This window comes from Cupressus sempervirens, chromosome 10 (genome assembly GCF_028749045.1).
Source record: "Cupressus sempervirens isolate cs-2001-9-10 chromosome 10, ASM2874904v1, whole genome shotgun sequence".
Taxonomy (NCBI): Eukaryota; Viridiplantae; Streptophyta; class Pinopsida; order Cupressales; family Cupressaceae; genus Cupressus; species Cupressus sempervirens.
In genome coordinates this window covers 229,685,522-229,700,602 of record NC_143127.1, presented here as the reverse complement: position 1 = coordinate 229,700,602, position 15,081 = coordinate 229,685,522, and positions in this window count along the sequence as shown.

Below are 15,081 nucleotides of genomic sequence, written 5' to 3'. Positions count from 1 at the left end.
ATAGACCCCGGAGGGTTAAGGACTAGGAGTACATTCTAGAAAGTTCTATTAGGCTTCCACTGACCAAATAGAAGGTTTCAGAAGCTGCGGTAGAAGTTGGCGCAAATCTAGAAGAATCTAGAAACAGTAACCGAACTTTTGGGAGGCATAACTTTTGAACCGTAGCTCCGATTGATGAACTGTTTACATTTTTGAAAAGCTCTCGAAGTGCTCTATAGTCCTATGGACCAGCTTCACTCGTACCCCATTTTTTGGTCCTTTTCAAGGTCATTTAATGCCCCTAACCTGACTTTGAAGCATTCTTAGGATGTCTCCAAAACCTGAAAAACTGCAATAACTTTCAAACCGTGGGGCCTTTTGACCTGATTCTTTTTCTGGAATGCTCTAAATCACAATTACATTCATCTGGCCAATTCACACCTTCTAGATCACCAAAATGATGGCCAAATTGCATGCTCCTATTTTTTCAAGATTTTCTAGCATGCTAATAGTTGAACTGTGAGAGTTGGAACCTTTATTTGACCCAAATGGGTATCCAAAAATGTAAAGACATGAAACAAAAACTAAGTCTAAGTACATTTTTTTGGGTGACACAGGATTGCCCTTATACCTCTGGATGCTCCTGCATCATGTGGGGTTAGAACCAAGTTTCTAGCTCCATTTTTTGCTTGCATTTTTATTCCATGCTCATTTATATTTTTTGGTAGCCACTTATTAGATCTAATGAAGGGATTTGTAGACTTCTTACTTTGGTTTTTAAGGCTAACCCTAGTTTTTAAAAAGATTTTATCATATCTTCCAAACCCATTTTATTTTGGCTCTAAGTTGTTTTTGGAAGGTTGGGGATGTATCTAAAATGTCTCAATCTAATTTTTAGATTTTTTGGAGATAATTTGCGCTAGTTATAAGTTTTTCTTTTTTTTTCATAACAAATAATTTCGAGTCCCAAATCAGCTATTTTTTGGAAAAAGATTACAGTTTTGGAAAGGCCTTTAAATTATGCATGGATTTGTTCTTTATGTTTTGAATTTAGAGGTCATGTTGTTGATTAATAACTCAATTTTTTAAAAGTGGTTTATTTTGGGAAAATGGTTCCCTAGTGCACAAATTAAGAGATATTTCTAAATTTATTGTATTTATGTAAATATCTCTAGTTTTTAGTAGGTGTCTCTTCTTTGTATTTCTATTTTTGGAGTCAAAATAAGAGAAAACATATCAGATCTTGCTAACTAGGTCAAAAGAAAAAAGTTAAAATAAAATAAAAGATAATTTGTGATTAGTTTGCACTTTTTTTGCATATAATTTATTGGAAGACAACTTGGATATTTGAGAAAACTAACCACTTTGTGTTGTAAGTCTTACTTAGTTTTGATGCCTTAACCTTGTTTTTTTATAGGGGTTGCACACTTGCTTGCCAAAACAAAGATAAAGAACACTTGTCAAATATAAAAGGGCTATTAATGTTTTTCTAAGGCTTCCCAAGCAAAACAAACAAACAATTTTTTGTGTGTCCTCTTTCATTTTCAAGTGTGCCATTATATTACTTATTTATTTATTTTAGGGACATAAAACTCATGAGTAGGGGTCCTTTTTTGGTAGGAGTGTATGCCCTTCACCCTTTTCATGAATCAGAAATATTGACCCTTCATTGGATCAAAAAAAGTGAGTGGGAGAGTATGTTCTTCACCTTCTAAGTTTAATTAGAAATATTGATCTCTTTGGTGTGGATCCATTTTGTCAATATCATTAGTGATATTTTTCCTTTAGATGGCTTTCTAATGGTGGAAAGATACCAATAGGAATGACCCAAAGTGGGAACAAGAAAACCCTAGCTATCCCAACCCATTATATGTTGACAATTGGAAAATTGTGATATGTAATTGTTGTCATTGATGGCAACACATGATATAAATGTTGACAAGAAACCTCTGAAATAAAGATACTTAGTGTTTAGTAATTAGAAAATTGTCTAAGTATAGAATTTGGTTTATGGTAGTGTATTGTTTTGTTGATAACATGTTGCATACATCATATTATGACTATAAAAGTTACATGGAGATAGTATACATGTTGGTGATGATGTGTATAACCTTGGAAGTTTGTATGGACTATGCAAAATAGAGATAATCATGTTTTGATGAAGCAAGACAGTGGAATTGAAGGAAATAATTGTTTTGTTTACAAAATAATTACTTGTCTAATTAGGTCCAACATCCTAGATGTTTACTCTAACTTGGAAAAGTAAATTGTGGTCTTAGCTAACCCAGTAGTATTTTATGCAAAGGCATGGTATTTATGCAAAGGACTTCTTATGATAAGAAAAGTGTAAGATTTTTTTTTAGTACTATCTTGTAAGATTGTGAAGTGAACGAACTTTTGTGAAAGTGATATATGAAAATTTTTATATGAGTTATCCAGTGATCTGAGATCAAATTGAAGATTAGAGATCAATGAAGGAAGGAAAATAATAGTAAATTACTTGATTGAATAGTGAGCTCTTCTTGTAGTTGAAATTGCAAGTTTGAGCAGTGGGCTCTTCTTGCATGCATTGTACTACAACTCCTAATAGGATTGACACAACTCCTAACAAGGTTGGAATCTCCTAATAGGGATTCAAAGTCTCCTAATAAGGTCCATCCTCTAACAAGGAATTTATATATCAATATATTATCTAGTGGGTATCATCCCTACTGGGGTTTTCCCTTGGCTAGGGTTTCCCTTGTTAACAAAATATGGTGTTATGAGTTATCTTTGTGCATTGCTATTGTTACTATTTAGAATTACTTTATTTCTTTATTATGCATGGTTTAAAATAAATAATAATACCCAATTGGTGACTAAAGTTTGTAGATTATTGATTCACCCCCCCCCCCCCCCCCCCCCCCCCTTCTTAGTAATCCCTATTTCTAACAATTGGTATCAAATCACAGTTACTTTGAAGAGGCTTAGAAGCTTAAGTAAGATCCCTATGGATATGGAACAATTGATGAAGAACCTCAAAGAAGCTCTTCAACATATTGATCTCCTTACCGAAGACAGAGATAAGTTGAAGGACAAATATGAAGACTCCAAAGTATACATTGGTCAGTTGAAGGAAAAGATTGAACATCTAAAATCCAAGTCTAAATCTATTGAATTTGGAAGTAGTGATGATGAATATTCAAAGTTGAAGATAGAGTACAAGATCTTGAAGCATGAATTGAAGATTAAAAATCTGAAGTTGACTTTGAGAAATGATCCTAGCAAAGTTGAATTTCATTTGAAGACTAAAAATATAGATCTAAGAGCAAGCCTAGTAAAGAAAACATCTAATTTTGAATCATTGAAAGAAGATCATGAAAACTCCTTAAGTACAATACTATTGTGAAAGGTGAATTGAAATAGTGTAAACAACGGCTTGAGAAACTTTAATCTAGCAGAGAAAAGCTTGATGATTCAATCTCTATATAGCGACCTTCTTATGATAAGACTAGTCTTGGCTATCTAATTAATATGTCTACAAAGAAACCTAAGATTAGATAAAATTCAAAAGAAAAAGACAAATCTGATGATAAGATTGAATCAAGTTAATCTTCTAAGAAACCTAAAGAACTTGAGCAAAACAAGGAAGTTGAAATATTAGATGAACCAAAGCATGTGGAAAATATTAAGAAAATTAGGTATAAATTTAGAGGTAAGTGTTTCTTATATAATGAAATAGGTCATATGAAAAGAGATTGTACTAATTAGTCATGTAATCATGTTAAGGACTTTTATTGTCATAATTGTCATGGTATGGGTCACAATGCAATTGATTGTAGAAAACTTAAGTATGATAATGGTAGGAGAAATAGTAGAATGTCTAGATATACTAACCCTATAGATAGAAAAAGATCTAATGAAAGGACATCAAGAGAAGGAAGATATTATAAAGATAGAAGATAAATCATGTGTTATAAGTGTAACAACCTAGGATACATTGCTCAAAATTGTCATGCACATAATGATCAGCATAATCTTAGAAGTAGAGCACTTGTATGTCAATTATGCAATAACTTCAGGCACATAGTGAAGTACTATAGAATGGATAGAGAATTTGGAGATAGAAGGAATAATATAAGGAACTTTGGGAACAGAAGGAATGATAGAAGGAACCATGAAAGGAACTCCAGAACTAGCAAAGAAAATGAAGGAAAAAGAAACATTGTGAGTGAACTTTGAGAAGAACTTAATGAAGCATTTGTGAAAGGAATAGACATCTCAAAAGAATAGTTAGATGATAATGAGACAAGAAGATCAAAGTCAGTTGTTGAGTTTGATTCAATTAGGTTGAATTAAGCTTATTCACAACATTAGAATTTGAGAACTTCAATCAAAAACTAATTTAGAGGTGGCAAAGTTGGGCAAAGGTGTATCTTGTTATGTTTAGATGGTACCTAAGCTAGCTTGTAATTTGGAGCTCATCTAAAGAAGTTATGATGGAATTCAAAGTTACTAGTATTACAATAAAGGCTAATTCTATAACAGAAGATGAAAAGAAAATTTTTGCAGAGAATTTTGTGCTGCAAAGTCTTGAGGATATTTTTCATGATGAAAGGAGGCTATAGTAAACCTCAGGTGACATCCAAAGATCAGATAGATGATCTTGAGCAATTAACTCATTATAGAATGTAAATAACAACTTTTTCATATTTACGAAGTACGCAATTAATGCAAGTTCAAGTTGAGGGATAAATGGAGTACATAATTGATTTTACTTCATTACAAACACATTCAAAGTGAAGAGCATTCAGAAGTGACTCGGCAGAGTGATTTCAAAGCAAACCCTATTTTTGGAAAGAGGTATTTTATCACTTTTTTTTTTCACAATATTTTTTTGGTAAAAGATATTGTTTGATAAAGATCATAGATATGTCAGTAATACATAGTATTGAGAATGAAGATAGACCTAACTTTAAGATAGTTTATTTAAAACCTAATAAAGTAAACCCTAACTTTGTGATGTCTATCACTCCAAACAATGTTGTTTACCTTGAAGATGTAGAAAGTTATTTGAATTTCAAGTTTGATTTGATTGGTAGTAAATATATTAACAAAGATATGGAATTGGTCTTTAACCATGACATGACAATGAAGCCCAAATTTGAGCATTTAAGGGAATTAGACTTTTTTAAGTATCATTTCTACCATGAGTTAGATACAGATGAATGGACTCAAATCATATTGACTAGGATACATGATGAAAAATTGTGGATGCAAGATAATGTAGTAGCCATCTTTGCCAACCTTATACATGAGGTAACTAGTCTAAGCAAACAAGGCACTGTACCCATAGGTGAAAAGATGGTTAAGAAGAAAGTGGAAAGCTATACTAAGGGAGTATATAATGGAAAATCTATGATAATCAGCTCCATCAAGCAAGATGATGTGAGATTTCGTAGTAGAATTGATGTAGGAGCATCCAAAGGTATAAGGGCAATCCTGTGTCACCCAAAAAAAAGGTACCCGGACATAAGTTTCTATTTCATGTGTTTTCATTTTTGGATACCCATTTGGGTCAAATAAAGGTTCCAACTCTCACAGTTCCACTATTAGTATTTTGGGTTAGAGTATTTAAGCACCTTGGGCTACATGTACATGCCAAAAAAATAGGACTATGTAATTGGTCCATAATTATGGTGAATCAGAAGATGTAAATTGGAGGGAGGATTAAAGTTGTAATTTAGAATGTTCTAGAAAAAGAATCAAGTCAAAAGGTTGATTGGTTTGAAAGTTATTGCAATTTTTCAATTTTTAGAGACCTCCTAAGAATGCTTCAAAGTCAAGTTTGAGGCATTAAATGACCTCATACAGGGCTGAAAAATGGGGGCCAAGTGAAGCTATCCATAGGTCTATAGAGCACACTAAGAGCTTTTCGAAAATGTAAACAATTCGTCAATCAAAGCTACGGTTCAAAAGTTATGCCTCCCGAAAGTTTGGCTACCGTTTCTGGATTCTTCTAATTTTGTACCGACTTCTAAAGTGATTTCTGGAGCCTTACATTTTGGCGGTGGATGCCAACTAGCACTTTCTAGAATGTATTCTTAATCCTTAACCCTTTGGGGCCTATTTAAGGACATTTCTAGCATTGTAAAAGGAAGTTCAGAGTGGAGTTTGAGAGAAGGTACTAGGAGAAGAAATTATCTCTAGATTTATGCTATTTAAGCCCATAGGGCATGTTTTGGAGTCTGTTTCTCTGCACTAAGTGTACTGGCATATTTTCATAGTTAATAAAATTTTCTCTTTCCTGTTGTGTCCATTATGTGCTTGGGTTGTGTCCACATCAAGAATTATTGCTTATTTTGTTTGTGCAAGTTCTAAGATAGATGAACTTTTAGTAGGATTCATATATGCATCTTATAAGATATTTGTTGAGAAAGAGCAAGTGAATCTAAGTGAAATATTGAGGATGCAACTCTTGGAATGCCTTGAAAAGATTAAGAGAACCAAGAATGGTGTGTTTAGATTCCAATCATTGATAAATCACATATTCTTCCATGTACTAAAGAGATTTCCCTACTTATTAGTAACAGATATAATGAGTAGTGATAGATGCACTATGGACAAGATTTAAGAGGTATGTAGAAGACACCCTAGATAAAAAAAATATTGGACAGAGGAAACCTAATTATGAGGACTTTTCAGAATGAGATGAAATAGAAATTTAGGATTTCACTAGCAATTTTGGATAGATTCAAGGAGGATATATGTATTCTGGTTGATACAGATCATACTTATATTCAAGAAATGGAACCTCAAGAGACATTTTTAGATCCTTTGAGTTATGAATTGAATGATGATGTTGTAGTTGGTTACATTGATTTATTGTTGAATTCAAAAAAAGACAAAGGAGAATATAGATTTGGCACCTATAATGATATCACATAACATGCTTATCAAGAAACCTTGGATAAGGTATCTTAGAAGAAGGTTGAATCTATTATGAATAAGGCATTATTAGAGGCTAGAATGATAGAGAGTGAATATGAGGTTGTGAGATAGACATTGAAACAAGGTGTACTAAACATATAACCCTTGTCAATATCAGTTGATGAGACAATTTTGGAGTAGAGCATACCATATGTAGTAGTATCTGATGTTTAGCCCAGTGAGCAAAAGAAATTTAGAGAGATTAGTGGAACCAGTATCCTCAAAGACTAAGAGAGTCAAACAACTAGCCACCAGACCAAGTAAGAGGTAGAAAAATTGTTGACAATTGAATCTAGTGATGAAGATGAGAAGGAATAGGAAACCAAACAAGCTAAAAAGGTGTCTCCACCTAAGCAAGCAGCAAGAAAAGCTCAGCAACCATGCAAGCTAAAGATTGAGAAAATTAACATAGTGATTGCCAATGAGGGGAAATTTGTTTAGATGAACAAGTTTTATGACTTATATAATAATTTCAAGAAAGATCAAATTGATATATCTACTATGAGATATATCACAGCAAATGATCTAAGTTTGAAGGATATTGAAGGAGTAGTGAACATGAAAGTCTATGAGAGACTTATAAATAACAAGACTCCTACAAGAGAAGAAGATCTTGAACTTCAAAAGTCTATGTTGAGAACTATTTGCAAGACTAATGATGAACGTAAAATAAAAGGACTATTAAATAATCTTGCATCATATCTAAGGAATAAATTGAGGCTATTTTTATTCATGGTTGGTGAAAAGGATAAGTTGAGAAAGTAGACTACAATAGCTATCAATAAGATGTCGAAAAAGTCACAGGCAGCATCTCCTCTAGCTCCTAGATCCTCATAAGTGTCAGTAAGTGGTGACACTATGCAGATTGATCAAACCAATGTTACAATTAACATTGATGATACCAATCCATTTGGTGGTTCTGAACTAAAAGTACCTAACACCAAAGATATTGAGGATACGTTGAGGCAAATTGAGGACTTAAAAAGAGATTACTAGAAGAAGAAAAGAAGATAGAAGAAGCCAAGTAGCAATTGCTTGAGGAAGAAAGAAAAAGAAAGGAAGATGAAGATAAAAGAAGAATTGTAGAAGAAGAAAGGAAAAAGAAAACTATGGAAGAAGAGAAGAAAAGATTAGAAGAGAAGAAAGAAAGAGAAGAAAAGGAAAGGAAAGAAGAGGAAGAGAGAAGAGAACAAGAAGCAACAAAGAAAAAGAGGGAGGATGAGACTAAACCATCTAGTTCATCTATTCTACTCTCTCTTATAAGTTTGGCTACTAATGATGATAATCAAATAGATTTGATGTCATCCCTAACCAAAATAACTAAGAAAAATAGGAAAGTGAAGATTTTATAGAGATCATTAATGGAAGTGATAGACAGATTGCACAACACTTTGACAGTTCAGCATACTGAGTCAAATCTTGAACAAAGAGCACAAGTAGTGTTAAAATCCTTTGATGAAGAATTTACTAATTTTTTGAATTTTGCAAAGGTGAAGGCTCAAATTTCCCATGATGCTAACCTATTTAGCACCATCTACCAGAATATCAAGAATGACTTAGTCAACTTTGATACATGCATAAAAGAACTTTGGAAATGTCAACAAGAAGGGAAAACTCTGTATGTTAAGTGCACCTTATCATACAATCTGACTAAGGACTTGGACAATCAGATAGAGTCAAAGATGAGTGAGCTAGAGGCTCTATGTAGCCAAATCTAGCATCCATCTAGCAAAGTAGATAATTTTGAGAGTCAAGTTGTCAATGTTCACAATGACTTCAAGAAACTAGAACTTCAAAAAGAGAATATTTTGAAGAGAACATCTAATTTTAGGGAATCCATTGCTCTAAAGTTATCTTTTGTTGAGAAATAGCTAGAGGAATGTGTCAAGACTAAGGACACATATATAAACTTTTTGTATTCAGATATTAATATAGTTGAGATTGCATCATATGCTTTATGTACAATTCTCACATCAGCTAAGTCTACCAAGGAGACATGGAACAAAGGCATGGACAATCTAAAGACCATTTTTGATGATTGTATGAAGATAATATTAGCATAATGAAAGATATAAGTTTCAATAGTTTTGACATTTTTTGGATAGAATCTTGACATTTTGACATTTGTCATTGATGTCAAAGGGGGAGAGATGTGAAAATTGTATACATGACAAAAGGAGAGATTGTTGGGAGAGATACAATAGGGGGAAATACATGTGAATATTGTAAAAATATAAAGTATATTGTAAGGGACTCCTTATACTAAATTTTCTCATTGACTCCTAATAGGATCCATCCTCTAACAAGGAACTTATATATTAGTATATTATCTAGTGGGTATCATCCCCACTGGAGTTTTCCCTTGGCTAGGGTTTCCCTAGTTAAAAAAAATGGTTTTATGAGTTATCTTTGTGCATTGTTATTGTTACTATTTAGAATTACTTTATTGCTTTGTTATGCATGGTTTAAAATAAGTAATAATATTTAGTTGGCCACTAAAGTTTTTAGATTACTGATTCACCCTCCCCCCCCCCCCCAATAATCCCTATTTCTAACATTATAACCACAAAATCCTTAATGAAGGAAAAATCCTTGGGGGCGTAGCACTTTTCCTCATTTGGGCAGAATACTTATGGGATTATGACCATGAGGAAATCACTAGGTGAGAATGCTTAAGGTACTCTTTGTGTCTGCAAGGTTCATTACTTATCATATGATAAGGTTTCCCAATATTAGGTGCAAGAGGGGTGTTATGAATGGGGCCCTTACTAGACACTCTAGGATTTAGAGGCCACCCTATTTTTCACTCAATATCTTGGTGCAAGGATTGATCCTAGTGGACTACCTGGATCACCCAAAGATTTGTCTCACCATATGTGTTCCTTTAGATGTGGGTAGCCCATCTCTGACAAAGCCAATATCTATTATGGGAAACCACTTTGTGTGAGGTAAGGGAACATCAAGTTGTGGTCCAAGGTATTGAGTAATGAGTTATGTCCTTTAGGTAGGATGTTCTTTATGTGTCTTTGATTTGTGCTAGACCCATGTAAATCTATTGAATATACACATGATGGTAGCTCTAGGTCTTTCTTTTGAGACCTCACATATGATAGTATCATGCAAGGTTGCTTTGTCCCTTTCTTGATTATTTGAATAATACTCCATGTGTCACTATCTTTCTTAGACAAAACTTTATTTTCAACATCAAACTTGTTATGCTATCCACTATTGTCAAACATTTTCAACCAAGTCTAATCATCAAGTCTAAAATTTTTGCTTGTGTTTCTTACTAGGGGGAGTTTTACCAATTGAATTTTCTTTGCTATTTCTCTAGTGCTTGAACTTGCTTAAAATGTCTCTTTGGTCTTGTCACTCTTGGTATTTTCCACCTTCTTGATCTTTGACAACATACTAGAACCTTCCTTTTGGTTGAAATGGTTACCTTGATCTCTTGACTAGACTCTTTGATTGGGAAATTTGTTCACTTGTCATCTCACTTTTTCTATCTACTTGGCTATATGGCTTATTTCCTAGCTCTTGACTTGAGTTGTTGGTGCCATGAATTTCTTGGAAACTTTTCTTGACAAGTCACTCATTCATTTCTACCGCTCTTTGAAAAGTGAATACTCTACCTCTCTAGTTTGGACATCAAGTTATCTAGTGTCACCTTATTAGCTTCCTCTAGTCTCCTTCATGCTTGATTTTCTATCTACTACTATGGGCTTCAAACCTTGTACTACCAAACCTTAACCAAGTCTAAATGATCATGAGTTCTTGTATGTTGCTAAAGAGTTTTAAGATCTATATGCTTGATACAAAGAACTAGAATAAATAGATGATCTTGCTTACCTTCATCTCACTAGGTGCATCATAGAAATGAATTCTAAAAGTGAGAAAATGTTAGAGGAAATAATGGAATCATCATATGAAATTCCCTTAAGTTCTCAATATGCACATGATGTTGCAAATATAAGAGGAGTAACTAAAAGTAGAGGGGAGAATCAGTTATTACTATAATATATCTTAGATCCTTTAGATGTTAATACAATCAAAACTCTAATCAAATTGTATTTTTTTGTAATTCGACAAGCACACATGCACTCTATTTACACTAGCAAATGTTAAAACTTAGTAAACACTGAAATAACTCAGAAAATGCTTATTATGAAAATCTTAAGATATTATCTATGATTAATCTTACTTTAACTTAGTTTTATACACATGAAAGAGATAGCATGAACTCAATTGACACCAAGATTTAATGTGGAAACCCAATTTGGGAAAACCCACCAATTTCAACCAGTTACTAATTTTCACTCTTCTAAAGTGAGCCTTGTTAGGAGCCAACCCTATTAAAGGTTACAATACACACTGTTAGGTGTGACCCTATTAGAAGATTTAATCACCCTATTAGGAGTGGCCTTGTTAGAGGTATTTAGACAATTCAATCTAGAAATGCCACCTTGTTAGAGGATTTACAAATAGTTTTTAAGCCAACTTGGTTAAGAGATTTAGATCATTGCTACAATGGTTAGAAAGTAACAATGAGATAACCTAATTTTTGATGCAACTAAATTGCTGATTATAGATCCCAATTCTAGCTTGTATACTTGATCCTTCTTGATTGAATGTATATTTGGAGCTCAAAAAGGATATTCTGCTTATCCTTCTAATTTTCTTCCTCTAAGCATTATTAAATCTTCTATTATGTTTCACACATTCAATCCTCAACTTGACCATATATTTATATCTTACACATTGTCAAGTCATCTTGAATACAAGTTAGAATAATTAATATTCATCTCCTCATTAGGCTAGAATCAACAAATAATTTAATTGGAACTTAATATGCCAAAACAAGAAAATCCTTTGTTTGTTGACCCTACTTGATAGGCACTAACACAACAATGATTTTCCTCTGTTAACCAAGTGAACTTGGTTAACACTACATATACACAAAGTTCCTTTGATAACTAAGTGAGCTCATTTAATACCGGTTCCATCCAACATTTCCTTCATTAGTCAAGTGAGCTCAATTAACACTCAACTTTTGCAAATTTTCCTTTGACAATTGAGTGAACTTGGTAGACATTGTCTTCTAAATTAGGAAAATTTTGGAATGCTCAGTAGACATAGAAAATTATCTTCAATGCCCAAGTGAGCTTAGCATACATTGGCTGGCAATGATATGGCATTTTGTGTAACATCAAAGACAATACACAATTAATTAATTATTCCCAACAATCTCCTTCTTTGGCATTGATGGCAACTCAATATATCATAATACAATGAAATTTAGAGAAAGAATAAAGTAAGGAAAATATCCTTAGTTTCAGTCTAATTCTCATCCATGAGAACTCCCTCTATTAGTGTAAACTCCCTCTACCTTTAGTTTCTCCCTTTATCAGCAAAACTTTGTCTTCAATATCTTCTTCTGATAGCAAACTTTCCTTTTTTCATATCAAACCAAGTTCATTCTCTTTGGCATCTCTGGAAATATATACTCTTCCTCTTTATAAAATTTCTATGAGGTATGATAGTAAACTTCTCTCTATTTGACATCTCATGCCAAAGACAATATTTAGTGAATATCAATGTACCTCATGTATTGATTCATTTGCAATGTGCCCTTGTCAATAATCCATCAACTAACTATTCTTCAACATGCTCTGGTTTATGCATCACTAAACTTCATTTAATGAGCTTTAGATAGGGGAATGACCCCTAACTTACCTCTTAGATACAAAAATGTATCCTTAGGTAATGGCTTAGTGAGTATATCTACAATTTTCTCTTTAGTATTCACATATTGCAATCTTAACACTTTAAATTGTACCAATTCTCTCAAAAAATGATAGTTTATAACAATGTGCTTGGTTTTGGTATGCATCATAGGATTCTTTGATATATTAATTGCACTAGTATTATCATAGAATATAACCACTGGATTCTTGACTTCTATCTTCATACCTACCAACAATTATTTGAACCAAACAATATTTGAACAATTAACTATCATTGCCACATATTCTGCTTCTATTGTGGACTGAGAAATACAATTATGCTTCTTACTTGTCCAAGACACTAGCTATTTACCAAGAAATAATGCTCTAGCACTGGTAGTCTTTCTCTCATCAACACTTCGTGCCCAATCAACATCTATGAATACTTTCAAATCCAAATTGCCTCCTTTTTTGTACCATAAACCATATTCTTTAGTACATTTTAGATATCTCATGATTCTCTTGATTTCCATCATATGATTTTCTTTGGAATTTATTGATAATTTTGCCACCATACCAACTGCCAATGCAATATCAAGCCTTCTGTGCACTACATATTGCAATTTTCCAATCATTAATCTATATGTGGTCTAATCTACCTCCTTAGAATCATCATTTTTGGAAAGCTTATGTCCAGTAGACATAGGTGTTCCAACTAGTCTTGAATCTTCCATTCCTAATTTCTTTAGTATCTCCTTGATATATTTGGATTGAGTAATGTAGATGCCATCTTTCTTATGTTGGATCTATAATCCAACAAATAATTTTATCTCTCAAAACATAGACATCTCAAATTCTAACATAGATATCTCAAATTCTTTACTCATCTCTACTGAAAATGCTTTGCATAAGTCATCATTTCCTATAAATAAAGTTTCATCCACAAATATTTCTACCAATACAATCTTCTTGTCTAGTCCCTCTTTGATATATAGACTAATGTTATCATTTGTTCTCTGAAAACCAATATTTATCAAGTAGTTATGGAGTCTTTCATACCAAGCTCTGGGAGCTTGCTTGAGACCATGCAAATATTTGTGTAATTTGCATACCATATCTCTTTTGCTAGGATCTACAAAGCCTTTAGGTTTCTCTATGTAGACTTCCTCATCAAGAATGCATATTTTACATCAATTTAATAAACTTTAAATCCTACATGTGTTGCATATGCTAGTAAAGTTATAACACCTAATCTTGCAATAGGAGAAAAAGTTTGACCATAATCAATACCTTCTTCTTAAGACTAACCTATACATACTAACCTTGGTTTTTTTTCAAAAACTTCTCCATCCTCATTTAGCTTATTTCTAAAAACCCACTTTTTGCCAATTACATTTGTATCCTTGGGTCTAGGAGCAAGAGTCCAAGTATTATTCTTCTCTATCTATTATATTTCTTCATTCATAGCTTCAATCCAAATTTCATTATCCAAAGTATCTTTAACATTTCTAGGTTAAAATTCGGCAAGAAAACAAGTACCTTTCAATTTGTTTGTTGTCATTGTTCCATCTGACCTATCTCCAATGATCTGATCAGGTGCATGGTGCCTTCTAATCTTGCTAACATAGGTACTTTGGATTTGGATATTTTTCCACTAACCTCTTCATAATCTTATATATTAAGCTTGGGTCCCACTATCTATGACTTGGGTCCATCAGACTCAATTTTCTTTGGCAATAACTCAATAGCTTCTGACTACAACTTTGGTCCTTTAGACTGTGACTTAGGTTGCACTAGATGCAACTCAGTAGCTTTAGGAGATTTTGGGGACTCAAGAGGTGAAGCCTATTGACTTCCAAATAGATTTGGAAATGTATCAAGTTCATAATATATAAATCTTCTATTATCCTCAAGTTCTTTGTTGCTCTCTTCTTCACTCTTTTCTGAAAACTCGTCAATTCTTACATGTGCACTTTCTATGATTTTATGAGTAGATAAATTCAAACTTTTTTTAGCTTTACTTCTATAGAAGTATCCTAGGAATATGCCTTCATCACCTTTGACATCAAATTTACCTTTCCTAAATTCCTTCAAGATATAACATTTGCTACTAAATACTAGTTCATAAGGAGTTTAATTTGAGTCTTTCTTCAATTATACTCTATTCAAGGTATGCACCGCAACACTGATTGCTTCCTTCCATTATTTGATTACAACATTCTTTTCTGTCATCAATGTTCTTGCACAATCCATGATGGATCTATTTCTTCTTTCTACTATACCATTTTGTTAAGGTGTACTAGGGGCTAATACTTATCTCTTAATTCCTTTTTCAATGCAGAATTCATTGAATTCATTAGAAATGAATTCATCACCTTTATCTAATCTCAAATATTTTAGCTTCTTTATA